Source organism: Mizuhopecten yessoensis, unplaced genomic scaffold, assembly GCF_002113885.1.
Source record: "Mizuhopecten yessoensis strain PY_sf001 unplaced genomic scaffold, ASM211388v2 scaffold523, whole genome shotgun sequence".
NCBI lineage: Eukaryota > Metazoa > Mollusca > Bivalvia > Pectinida > Pectinidae > Mizuhopecten > Mizuhopecten yessoensis.
Window position 1 is genome coordinate 157,616 of NW_018403589.1, and position 15,075 is coordinate 172,690.

Below are 15,075 nucleotides of genomic sequence, written 5' to 3' on the forward strand. Positions count from 1 at the left end.
AGATCGAAATGAGCGCGTCTATCTTATAAAAACGGAACGAGACCTCACTGCATTCGGCCATGATATGCACATTTGATTAATGCGAACATCTTTGGCAATATGGTCTATGTCAGAGTCGGATACACTATTGCTCATGGTACTGGGCTGTATAAATGACTATGACAGGAAAAATGTTATATCAATGTAGCGAGTAGGCCCTTCTGATCTGCAGTACACACAGTACACAGTGTACATCGCTACATTACAGTTTCCATTTATACTACAGTCATATATTATCTTCATGCAGTGATTGTGTTGCTATGAGTTATGAAATGACTTTAATAGCTATGAAATACGATTAGAAACAAAAACGTGTTATTCTGATTCATTGTACTTACAGCTACAGTACTTAACACCAGTGATTCGTCCGTTACCATGTTGATGTATTTACGTTATGTATACTATGTATGTATGTATGTATGTAAAAATTATGTATGTATGTATGTATGTATGTAAGTATGTATGTATGTATGTATGTATGTATGTATGTATGTATGTATGTATGTATGTATGTATGCATGTGTATGTATGTATGTATGTATGTATGTCCCAAGGGAGATCTGAGAAACAGTTCGTTTTTATTTTCAATTTACTTATGTCCTGCCGCGACACTGCTCTGAACATTCACTGCTATTGCCCATCCATCCATTTCGGGTCACTTGGCTTCATTTTCTGTCAACGCTCCTCTATAATTGCAATAACACTGACTAGCTTATGGGTTAAAATGATGTCCTGTTTCGCAGATCTCGTTTGGGGTAGAAATTAATTAACTCTCTTGACACGTCTTTACTTTTGTGTGAATCTATCTATTTTTAAACCTTATTATATTGAGGTAAACATTTCTTTTTTATTATACTGCTATATATGTCCTTATTCTAGATTCATGTATGTATGGATGTATGTATATATTTTCCTATCGTACTACTCCATTTTCTCATGCCAAGTGCATTTTCTATCCTTCTGATCCATCTTTTGTTCATCATGCTCTCCAACCTTTTGACTACTTTACTTTTCATTTTTAGCATGATCCTTTCCCTTCACAACTTTCACCTTATTATAAATATACTTTTCCTCAAATACTACACTGCATTATACTCTCCTACTCAAAACTCTGTTGGTCTTAGTACGAAATGGTTCACTATGCACCTTATCCGGATGAAGTTTCTCATGTTTCTCCAAAGATTATCCTCTGTAACTTAAATGCCGATCTGCTCTAATTTGTATTGTATCCGGATAGGCCTTTTTACAATCGTTATTATTCTATATTTTGTAACCATACATGCATGTCTGGAGCTATGCTTGTAGACATCTTATTTGTATCTTATTTGTGCTATTTATAATATATGTATTACCGCTATTGGTAAATTTCCTACTTACTCCAATTAAGTTGCAAACACATGTTATTGATATGAATGTACCTAATGAAGTAAAGAGTGTTGTATCCTTCTCTACCACGGTATGTATCACTGTGTCAATAATTAGATGTTTGCTCTCTCTGGTGATGTTTAGAGTAACCCTGTGCCAAGTGAGTCTGAATCAGATCTTTCCTCGGTTTCATCATGTTCTTCTAATTTTTACAACTTTATTCAATGACGCCAACTATTCTTTTTTGTGCACCTGAATGTCCAAAGTTTGAAACAAAACAAAAATGATATTCTTTTCAGTGAACTACATCATACAACTATCATGTCCTTTACCAAAACGTGACTTAGTCCCGACGAGATAACTTCTGATTTAGACTTTCCTGCTTTTGCATCCCCTTATTGTTACTACAGACCCAATAGGCAAGGAGGAGGAGTGTCAGTATATGTAAGCAATGAAATTTCCTCTAAACGTCGACCCGACCTAGAGTTACCCTCAGTCGAGTGTGTATGGTTGCAGCTAAATGTTTCTAGAAGATCCACATAGGGTCTTTCTAGAGGCCCCCGATGCACCAGTTTCGTTCTAGGATCACATTGCCCATTCTATAGATCTTGCTTTCAGCACCGGAATATCTAATATAATTTTAACTATAGACTTCAATGCAAATTTACTAAGTGATACTAATCACTGTCTACACCTACTTAATTTACTATCTACTTTAAATCTTACCCATAGCGCTGCCAGTCCTACTTTCTTCACTGAATCGTCTACCTCCCTCTTAGATATAATTTGCGCAAGTAATACTTCTTTAGTAAACATGTGTCATGTCGGTAAAAAAAAATCCTCTATCAGCCTATTAGATACCATTGTCCCGTGTATGGCACTCTTAACATTTCAAAACCCCTAAAATTCAATTGTAAACGTAAGTTATGGCTATATGACCTAGGCAACTACGACGAATATCGTGGCAGACTTTCTAACGTTGATTGGGACAACACTTACGACATTAATGACAGACAAAAGTACAGAGCAATTTACACGTTGTTTACTTACAATAGCAAATGAGTGCATACCTAATAAAGATATCGTTATAAGAGCGAATGATGCTGCTTGGATGAATAGTGCAATTAGAAAATTGATTCGTAAACGTAAGTATATACATCGCAAAGCCAAACAGTCACAGCATGCTTACGACTGGTCGAATTTCAGGAAAGCTCGTAACATGTGTATAAATGCCATTCGTAAATCTTAACGTGATTATTTTAACAAATTATATGCAAAGCTTAACCATACTAATACCAGTAGCAAAGAATGGTGGAAGATTGTTTATCGTCTTATGATTAACTCAAGTAAAAAAATATATATTCCTCCTATTTCCGATAACGGTAACTTTATACAAGACGACTTCGACAAAGCCAATGCCTTTAACACTTTCTTCAGCTCACATTTTAATATTAACGACACTGATGTTGAATCTCCTGATCTACACAAATACCATAATCATACTCTTTCTGACATTGTCATATCTCGACAAGATGTTCTTGACGTAATACATTCTCTTGACTGCAAACAACTGTTGGTCCTGTCCTCATAAACCCTCGTCTAATCAAAGAAGCAGCAGAAGTTCTCAGTTATCTACTTCAAACTTTATTCATCCACTCTCTTACTACTTGTACGTTCCCGTCCCGAAGAGGGCTAATGTTACTCCCGTGCACATAAAAGATGATCCATCTGTTCTCGGAAATTGCCGTCCTATCTCTCTATTGTCTAGCATAGGTAAAATGATGGAAAGGTGTATATATAAATATGTTTATAACTTTTTAACTGAGCCCCAATCTCTTGAATGATTACAATGTTTTAATGTTCCTCCTGGGAATAATTTAAATCTACTGCTGTATGGAAATCCTGATAAGCCAGATCAATATAACTTAAATATTTTATTTCTCTTATTTTTTGTTGTTGTCATTATTGCATTTGTTTAAACAATGTACATTAACTTTGAAACCTATGTTGTTCGACAACGCTTTTGAAACGTCAGTATGATATTTAGACTTAATTTAGACTGAAAAAAATATAGACTACAACACTTTTGTATTTTACACGATAGTATACCTTTTGATTGGAATCAACGTAAGGAGATTTATATGTAATTATGGATTTCAAATGTATTTAATGCATCCTTATATAAAGCTCATTAGGGTTACCTTTTCATGAATCACATTAATGCAGTTCCAGATATTTGTCGTTTGTTGTTCCTTTTTTAAAATCTACCTCATTGGTCGATATCCAATCCTGTTCAGAAATAAATTACTATGACTTACATGTTTAATTGTTTGCGTTGTGTGCCACTTGTCTTTTTGCCTCTTCTCTACTCCAGTTCTGTCTCTTTGAGAAATTGATGACACTTAAGTTCGACATCGATTAAATACGTGGTATCGTCAATGAAGTAAAAGACTCTTGTTCTTCCGGAACGCTTGGTCTTTTTCACCTTTTAAATTTTGAATTGTCTTCGAGAAACCCTTTTGTTCATAGATTATCCTAGTTTTATCGAGTTAGAATTATACTTCGGAATTCCCTTGTTTTTGTTCACGATTGCATTACTTAAACATGCCTTAAAACATTGGTGTGACATAAATGACTGTTAACTGTTTGATATGTAACACAATTACAAGCCTCCGCTTCGTCAGGTAATTCTAGACTTCTACTTGCATTCTATGGCAACTGTGAAGACGTTAATGTATTTGACATAGGTGTATATGGTCGATGTTATTGATGAAGAAGAACACGTTTATTATTCCGGAACATCTGGTCTTATTTACCTGATTGTTCAAGGATCTCAATAAAAAACTTGAAAGTTTGAGCTCTTGTTTTAGTCTTTGCGGGCTGTCATTAAAAATCATATCTCTTAAGTTTGTTATCTAATGAGTTATCCTCCATTGCGCAACCTCGGTCGAATTTCAAGGTCACCGTGCACATCCTTTCTTTGTTCATATGTTGCCCTAGTTTTACTGATTTCGAATTCAAACACGGTTTCATTGACTCTTTGTATCTGATGGATTTTTCTAGACTTGTATCAGGAATGTCCTTGATAGATGGGTCCTGCTAGCCAATATACTACTTTGAACGTGCTTTCCTGCGGAACACCTTTGGCCTATAATTCAGCCACTCCACGGCAGACATCATGACCTGATTCCTACCTATGTCATGTAATACATGTAAGCCGTGTCTCGTAGTGTGAGTAATTGACACACTGTCTGGGGTTTGACAGGGGACACCATGATGGATTCCACAGAGTGTGCGCCAGGGTTTGCTTCCGGGTTTTAGTTGAAGGTCGTTGCGTCATTTCCTTGTTTTGGTGTATCCATGGTTCCTACTTTTTGCCTTCCGCATTGTTTACGAAGGTATGTAATTACTGTGTTGTAATTATTTGGTGGTGTACATAGTATTGTAATTCATTATTATTATGCATTAAATTACTATAATTTTATTGTATTACTGTGTTTGCATTGTATTACTTTATTTTGTATCATATTACTGTGTTGTGTTCTGTATAGTTTGACTTCATCAAAATTGTATTGATTAATTTATATGCTTATGTTATTGATTGTATAAATTGAATATCTATGTACTGTAAAGCGTTTGAGAGAGGCTTATTCTAGCTAGATAGGGCGCTATATCAAATGTTGTGTATAATGATTTATTATTATTAAAGTTTCTATTTTTCCATGTTTGTTGTTGTTTTTGTATAGTCCACAAATAAAGGCATGACCAGACATATATCTTGCATTATTACATTTGTCAACGTCGCCATGCTTTGTCATGGTCATTAACAATAAATGGATTTTGTTATTTTCGTAATTGTTATTACGGAGAGGTCTAATTTTGAAATGTTTGAAATCATAACAAGCATTACATTGCACAAATATATCATGCAACGGTTGAAATTTTATTTCATTTTTTTTTTGACAACACATTTCACGGCTTATCACAGTGACTCTTTTCTTCTTCATGGTATATTTCATGGTTCAATGTCATTGTTTAACTGTGAATCTTGTCTGTATTATGTACAATAAAGCAAATCTACTTATACTACGATGAAGTTTTATTTGTGGTAATGCAAACTTACGAATTCTTTACCACACTTCAAATCCAACATTCTCAAATCTTTATTTTCTACATCAGCACCATACCAGAGCTGACTATTTGTTAAAGCGTTGTATGACGACATCCCTAATGTTTCTATCCTACTGCTACGTACAAACGTTTAGCATCGACAGGTACTTCAGTGACAACTTGCACGAGAAGTTCCCTAAGATGAACATGTATGTTCATCAATATTTGACACACTTTAAACTTGTTCTTCCTCCTGAACAATTCAAGTACACCTCAAACTGCTGTTTTCCCACAGCTTGTTTTGGAAAACATTACTCACGGATTTAATCTTAAGTATATTAATGGACAAATTTAACAGTATTGTGAAGTAAGAATGGTCACTTTGTTCACAAATCAGTACTCGTCAAAATGTTAAATTCATAAATTAAAAGGTTTTAAACACCTGCCCTCTGTTTCAATAGTAGTTTAGGATCTCTGCATCGACGTACTAATAATTTATATATACGAATCATTACTTCGTATTTATGTTATCAATTTTAATCAATATTGTAAGGCACAATGTGGATTAAAGACTCTACTACAGCTACTGTAGTGTCGAGTAGTATGTACAATAGTATATTGTTCTAAATTCTGTAACATTATTGATAGAACTTTAAAATATTTAAATAGTAACAGAGTTCGGAACGATAGTACAAGTAGTATTCAACTGCAGGCCCTTTAGAGCATTAGTTTAACTGAGGTATCGTCCCTGTCCTATTAACTACCATTGTTTAACTGAGGTATCGTCCCTGTCCTATTACCTACCATTGTTTAACTGAGGTATCGTCCCTGTCCTATTACCTACCATTGTTTAACTGAGGTATCGTTCTGCTCCTATTACCTACCATTGTTTAAAACACGATTTCTGTCAATTATGGTATTAGAATTTCTGCAGAAATAACACGTTCTGTATATCTTTTAATTTCCTTGACTGCTCATATCCGTTAGTATCATGTCAGCCCCGAATTCCTTTGAAGTTTGAACGTAAGACAAAAACGTATGATTCACTTATACAAATCAGTTATAGGTACAGTATGCCAAAACGTAACTACACTGTATCATACAGCTGTTTCGTCGTTCGTCCCGTACCTATTACCAATGTTTAAAGGTACAGCCACATGTGTGTGGTTTACGTTCGTCTTTCAATATACAAGGTTGTAGACCCTGCTGGTGATTTGTAGTCCCCGGGGTTTGCTGTTCACCTTGCTGACCACATGTTATATCTTTTGAGTTGAGGCACAGGTCATGAAATAACACTTTACAGATTATTTGATTTGAAATTAATCAATATTTACAAAAGTTTGAAATTCATATATTGAAAGTGTTATATGCACACGCCCTTCTGTTTCAAAAGTAGTTTAATCAATTGGGACTTCCATCTTTTTTAGCCCCAGCATCACCGATGAGTCCCAAAAGGACGTACCAGCTGTATGATGCAGTGTCATTCGTTGTTGGCAAACTGTATCTATTACCATATTTTAAAGGTGTAGTCATCTGTGTCTATTCTTCTAGGACTCATCGCTGATACTAAGGGCCAAGACTATGTAATTTTAACTTGACCTAAACTACTGATGATACGGAAGCGTAGGTACGTAAAATACCCTGATCTTACGAATTTCAAAACTCGTGTAACAGGACGAGGCATAGTGATAAAGATAGTGCCGTCGCTCGGGCTCGAACCCACGACCCCTTGACTCTCGAGACCGATGATCTACCGCTGAGCTAAAGAGAAATTCCCTACATCTGACGCTTGTAAGGCAACCTAATTAATCCACATCTTTTACACTATTCTCCCTTTTTTTTCAAACACCAAAACAGGTTCTTTGACTCCCCGCCAAGGGTCTTCTACCTTGAACGGGGAGAGTCAACGGCACCAATTTGTAATAGGACGAGGACTAGTGAAAAAGATAGTGCCAGAAAAATAAGGTTTAGAGTGGTGCTTTAAAAATCCGCAATGGTGCATGACACTGTGCTAAAATAATACAGAAAAATTCTGTAAGAAGCGATCTTAATACCAAAGAATAAACTGACTTTGTCAGGAAGCTACATTGTATGTGTATATAAAATCAAGAGAAGAGAAAATAAGTACAAAATGTATAGAATACATGCTGATGTACTTTCTCCTGTCAACATTTATCACCAACAAAGAATTCACCGACATTAACTTTTGTAGTAAATTTCCATTAGCAATAGCATTGTAAGCATGCTAAGTAAACATGCCCGTTACACACCCAGAGCTGCATGTCGGACCTCAGGTGGACTTCAAAGGTGACGCTTGCCATTTGTATAGTTGTCAGCCAATGGTCTTCGCGCTGGATAGTTAACTGGTGTGTCAGTCCAGTATTTGTTTACGGTCAAGATATCCATTATAAGCAGTCTTTGAGGACATAGTTGACATCCACGGACAATGCGTGACAGGTGGGTTATTTATAGCATACAAGTATGTGTTTAGATAAACCGTTATGGGATGTGAAGTCTATATCACAGGCATAACTGTATCCTAATCGGAATTAAAGCCATTAACATTAATCGCATGTATTCCTATATACATGCGATTAATGTTATTATAATATTTATAATTCATATTATAACTTTATTTTTTCATAAATATGTTTAAATGTACTTCCACAGATCTTTTGTTGGCTTAACATTTTCTATTTCCTCAGATTTTGTTTGGTGGGTTTGTTGGTGGTTTTTTTGCGCAACATCTATTTCCTATATTTGTTTTGTTTGCTAAACATGTCTATTTCCTCAGATGTTTTGTTGACTCTAAATTTTCCCTAAATAATCACAAATGGAAGCAGATTGGTAAGTATGTATCAACGACAACGTTAACTATGAATTAGGGATAACTTTTGTTTAAAATATCACTGTTCTTGTGTAAAAAAATGGCAACTGATCAAAAATGTTTTGTAAAGTACTCACGCATTGCCTGAAATGTGTAATATGTTAAATAGTAAATGTTACGGATATGCGGATGTATATCGAGAGTCTCATCAACAAAAACTGGTTTAATAAAAAGGCTTCAATAATCACTTGTATCTGTTTTCTTATTTTTACCTCGGTTGTGATATTATTATAGGTAGAACCGTTAGGGATACATCAATATAAAAACATTTTCATATCCCTTTATATCATGTCATGAATTTAGATACACGCATCTGTTCTTTCTTTAATTTTGTAAATAGATCTTATACAGCTATCTGCTCTTTCTTCAATTTTGTAAATAGATCTTATACAGCTATCTGCTCTTTCTTCAATTTTGTAAATAGATCTTATACAGCAGGTGTTGGAATGTACTGGTGATCTATCAGTCCCAGAGATCGGACATTACCTTGTACTTTGAACTTATTCTGACAATGGTTTCATGAAACGCTAGTTTCAGAATGAATAAGACCAATGCTGTAGATTTGAACAAATATTGGGTTTTATAGGAATACTTCCCTTTTGCGGCATTCCTACATATACTTCGGAACACTTTTTACATGCTGTTCATTCCTACATATACTCCGGTACACTTTTTACATGCTGTTCATTCCTATATATACTTCGGAACATTTTTTACATGTTGTTCATTCCTAAATATACTCCGGGACACTTTTTACATGCTGTTCATTCCTACATATACTTCGGAACACTTTTTACATGTTGTTCATTCCTACATATACTTCGGAACACTTTTTACATATACAAAATAGTATAAAAACATATCTCAAATAAGTCAACCCTTTCGTTCCAGAACTGCTTGCGTAACAAAGTCATACATAAGTCATATTCTTCTCGAAAATATTCGATGAAATGCGGTAGCAACTTTAAAAATGTCATAAGTTTTTGACATCATTACCTTTCAAGTGGTTATTATACCAATTTTAATGAAAGACAAACACACATACACATAAAATGCTGTTAAATCTACACATTGGCTAACAAATGAAATCAAACAGCAATCATTTTCTAATCATATGCCTGACACTCTTTATCTGAGAGTACTAAATATTGGTAATAGGATAACATGATCATATACTGATAATAATTTAGTTTGGTTTGGTTTAATTTTGTTTAACGTCCTATTAACAGCTAATGTCATTTAATGACGTGTATCCATGTGTGAAGTGTATGCGTGCTTGCCTGTGTGTATGCAGGATACATGGTATGTTGGTGTGCCTGCTTCCTTGTGTGATAGCGCGGATCTGATGCCGACTTTATAGTGCTATCTCACTGAAATACCAAGCCGAAGACACTCAGCACAGCATTCCGTCCGGTCACATTATACTGACAACGGGTGAACCAGTTTTTGCCATTACCCTAAATGCTGAATGTTAAACACGGATATACAACTACAATTTTGTGTCCCCAAATAGAGAACACCAAAACATATCCCCAATTCTGCACGGGGTTAACTCATTAGTCGCCTCCTACGATACATACAGCGGGTAACAGCAGGTGTATTCTTTTCCCTATCCCCCACCTACAGGGGTGATAATGATAATAATAATTCGAGGTTCTCATATACCGCTTTATCACAACCCAGTTCGTAGGTCTCTCAAAGCGGTTCACAAAATATTATCCGTGGTGATAGGGACTTCGCAACCAGCCAATGTCGTTCTCAACTCCCTGGGGAGCATACACCCGCACGGTGCTGCCATGTTGGCGCTCACAGCTAGCATTTTACAATTCTAGAACTGCCCAGCCACGTACTCATTTACAACTGAGTAGGCTGGAACAAGCAGAGTAAAGTATCTTGCTCAAAGAAACAACACAGTGCCGTGACTCGAAACCGCAACCATTCAGTCAAAGCTTGGCGTCCTACCACCAGACTACCTTGCCTCCATATAGGGCCGCAACATCGTGGACAAATTAACAAAATGAGTACTAGTATACCAAGAGGAACGCTGAGATAAAATTAAAGCACAATAAATACATAAAAATGGTAAAGGTCGTAATTGTGTATTTTTGGTGTTTTCAGTGACCCTCAGTGACCCCTAAACTCAGGTTACATAAAAAAAAACACTATCATGCCGGGAATCCGACAATGGTCGCTTCGTACGATCATGCATCTATGCAGAAATAACGTCGTCGACAAACACGAATACAATTCAAAGTATTGCATTTTTAATTTTTAAAGCGAATGAGATCAAGAACAATCATTCATTCAATTAGGAGTAACGTCGTGAAATCTGCATCTGAATTTGTATCGTCACAGTTTTACTATTTTATATGACTATGTAATTGTAATGCCCTGTACCACTACATAGAACTCTGAGTATTATTTTTATTTAGTAACAAAGACGTTTGTGTCTATCACTGAATAAAGACGTACAGAATCTGAACCCTTTTCCTTATTCCTATGAAAGCATTGTACGTAATAATGTTACGAGCAGGCTTTATTTAATTCGGTTGATTCACCTGCGTATCTGCGTAAAGACAGTCATGCGCCTGATAGAGTATGTGTCATGCAATGTGAAATTTTGTAACAGTGATCATCTGTATTTCAATTTGATTAAGACAAATAGCCTATGGGATTACACCTCCCGGGTCATCGATCACAGTCATTACAGATATTAATTGTCTTGTATTACATAAGGTGCCATACAACGGACAGTCGGACAAACGGCTTACTGTGCATACGTATCTACCATACACAACTAGCCCGTGCTCGGAGTGGATCCATTAGGTGTATCAATTCGAGATCTATCTGTATCAGGGCTATTTAGTTTCCGGAGGATAAATCGCAAGAAGTAATTGCAAAATTGAAACATTCTAGTTACAATAAAATCATGTTTTTAATTGTATTTATATCAGCATACATAATTTCTGGAACCCATTTACTAGACCTTTTACAAGTGAATGTTTTCCAATCAGAAACTTTGATGGTCGTTCTCTTATAGTGTAAGATTAATCGGGAGCAAATCATGTTGCAACGTCTTTCCTATTGGTTTCTGATTCACGTTTGTTGTCTGACAGAAAAAACTGCAGAAAAAGCAACATGGCTTCCTCGAAAATCATTTTTCAAAAAACATCAGTACGGCACCACACAGTGTCCTTGTCATTAACTGTTATTGGTATGAGGTTAGGTAGAAGTAATAAAGCTAAAGAACAAGTGCGTGATTAATAGAATCTATCGCTACTGGTTGTGTAAGATAGAGAAATCTCAACCCTCGGACTAAGATTTTTTGTCCAGAACGAGGCTTGCCGCAAAAAATCTTAGTCCGAGGGTTGAGATTTCTCTATCTTACACAACCAGTAGCGATTGATTATTTTTCTCCCATATCTAACAGTATTTTAATGTGAAATAAAGGTAAACATGGACCCAAAACACATACAGGCAATTTGTTGATGGATTGTTGACTTGACGTCATTGTATTGTTGATAAGGGAATCCCCCCGTCTCAACCCTAGGGCGGAGACAGATAAATTTAGCACCGGCAAAACGGGAGATAAATCTGTCAGGTGTGGGAGAAAAAGGTGTCATTAACGGTGCATTATTGAAAATAGCATCACCGAAATAGAACAAGTGACGGATTTATGTGTCTTTAGCAGAGCATAACTGGCATCATAATATGCCTACATGTACATTAAAGGGGTCAAGCAAAAGTCTGAAAATCGGTAGTTTTTATATACGTTATATGTCAGTATTCAATTTTAGAATTAATTTAGTATATCTATATAGCAACATATTATATTTTTATTCAAAAAACTGTGTGGATTTATATCTTACACACCTAAAGCAATGCAACGTTGGGGCGTCACAGATGTGTTAACTATAATATCTGAGATAGCAAATAGTGCAAGCTATAGAAGATGTCATTGCATTTTACATAGATATATTGGGAGCACTCTAATTAATTATCATTTTATAAACTATCTGAGTAGTCCCAGACTTCTAGACAATTGAAATAAGATTGTTTTTAAATTGACAGATATTGGTGTTACGTCTAGTAACTAACCTATGTTTTTGGAAGAGAATGTCGAGATTAGGGGCTGGTTGTATACCACCGTTCACAGATTTAAGATTGTGAACAAACAGATAATAATGATATGCATCTACATAATTATCGCATTGGCTGGTAAAGAGAAGCACATACCTACCCATTCCTTAGTACATTATGTAGGGAACATAGTGTGGCATTTTATCGTTATCTGGGTTGCGGAAATCACCATGATGATCACATCTTCTCATTTAAAACTTTCCTCTCCAAGATTTTAAAGGTATCCATGCAGTTTCGAGATGACGAGAGGCGGGGGACACAACTCTGGCGGTATCTATCTGATCCCTGTCCACGGTTGTTGACAGGGTTCCACAACAATCCCATGCATAGAAGGTATCCGGGGGTTAGTCTTATGATTGACGTGTAAATCGTTTTTAATGTAGTCTTACTGACTTGATATGTTTCAGGGCAGTAACTTCAGAATAGGCCATACTAATAATTTGTTGAAACTGATCACGCCATTTTCAGATGCTGCTGAAAACAACCCAATGTGAAAATAGTCGGTGAAAGGAAGCCGTTCGTTTTTACAAGATTTGGTTTGGTTTAGTTTGATTTTGTTGAAAGTCCTATTAACAGCTAAGGTCATTTAAGAACGTGCCTCCATGTGTGTAGTGCATGGTTGCTTGCGTGTATGTATGCTTGCCTTCTTGTGATAGCGCGGATCTGATGCCTACTTTATAGTGCTATCCCACTGAAATACCATGCCGAAGGCACCCAGTACAGCATTCCGCCCGGTCACATTATACTGACAACGGGTGAACCAGTAGTTGCCATTCCCTTAAATGCTGAACGTTTAGCAGGGAATAACAATTACCATTTTTAAGGACGTTGGTATGTCCCGGCCTTGGGAAAAGAACCCATTGCCTTGGCGAACGCTCAACATTAAAGCCAAAAGTGAGGTATTGCCAACGAGGCGCTAGGAAATGCAAGGTAGTTAGAAGTAGAAAGAAAGATATAGATCCCAAATATTGCAATGGGTGCAGCAGATTGATTTTTGTCGCTTTTGCGGACACCAAAGCAAAGGATTGATTTGAATCAGTTGCTTTGAAAGTATACAGAACGACTTCCGTCTTTTTAGGATAGAACTATCCAGCTGTCTCCTAACTAATAAAGATACAAGATACAAGAAACTTTATATAACGTCGCATATAGGTAAACAAGGAGCATTAGCTCTTGAGAGCTATTATTGCGACAAACATATGTAAAATAACAAAAACATATTATATTACAAGTAAAGGGAGATAATCAAATATATTAATACAAAAACCAGTAATAATCATCACAGAAAAAGGAAGTATACATATCCCTGGTTTCTAAGTGATTGGGAGTCCACTACCTACAAAGGCCCCCGGGATATATATGTAAAAATAGTGTTAATATATGAAAAGCATTAAATGTGATCACAGATAAGTTGTATTCAGAATAAGTAAATAAAAGACATAGTTGATAAAGTCACTATTGCTTGGAACACAATCCAAAGCGGCCTGATTGCCAACGCTCCACTAAAGAGTTAATTATGGTCAGAACAATTGAAGAGGGAGAAACAATGAGGTAACATATTGGTATACAAATTCAAATTATTTTATTACATTGAGTCCGTATAAGCTACACATAAAAATAATACAAAAAAATAGCATGGTGTGCGGAACACTGCACATAGTGCCTCGGAGAATGGACATCGGTACACTTTACATTAATGATTTCCTCCTACTGGTTGAATCGTATAACTACTTTCTTAACAATTTTTTTTTTTTTAATATGTGTTGTATTTAAAAGCTGTACTAGTTTAAATACTGACGGGTTTTTCCAACATGGTAACCGTGTGGGTTAACCGTGCACACGTTCAATGTCACTATGACCGGGACGATAGATGGAATTGACATATCTAGACCGCACGCGACAGTGAAGGCTCGTAAAACACATCCTGACGAACAAAGAGGCCGGTCACATTTATAAGTCTGACGGTTCCCCCTCAATATCACTTATCTACTCTACACTCAGTTTTTTTTTTTTTATCATGACAGAATCAAAGTCACACTACGCGCCAGCTTGTGGATGATACTCGGTTTAGATAAGAAATTGTTGCGAAATCCTGCGTAGCTGTGATTTCAGACTAATGCTCTGATTAAAGATAAAAGTGAATTGCGCGACAGCGTATCGGTAAACATGACCGGCTTTGATATCGGAGTAACACTTTGGTAATCTTTAAAAATACGAGGACCACTATCTCTCAGTCCTGCGGTTCGTCAGTTTGTGACATGCAGTGTGTCTTTAGTAAATCCAAAGTACAGAGTAGATATGTATACATAGAGGGTAATCATTGGAAGATGTTAATGACATAAAACATGTACAGATTTACACGGGCTTGTGTAAGGATAGGGGTCGTAGTACATGCTTTATATATATATAATATATAGGTAAATACGACCCCTATACTTACACATGCCCATACATCGATGCCTTATGACCTAGCTAGTAACCAAGTGCTCAGTTTGCTTTAAGTTCAATTTCATTTTATTTTCATAACTTACATA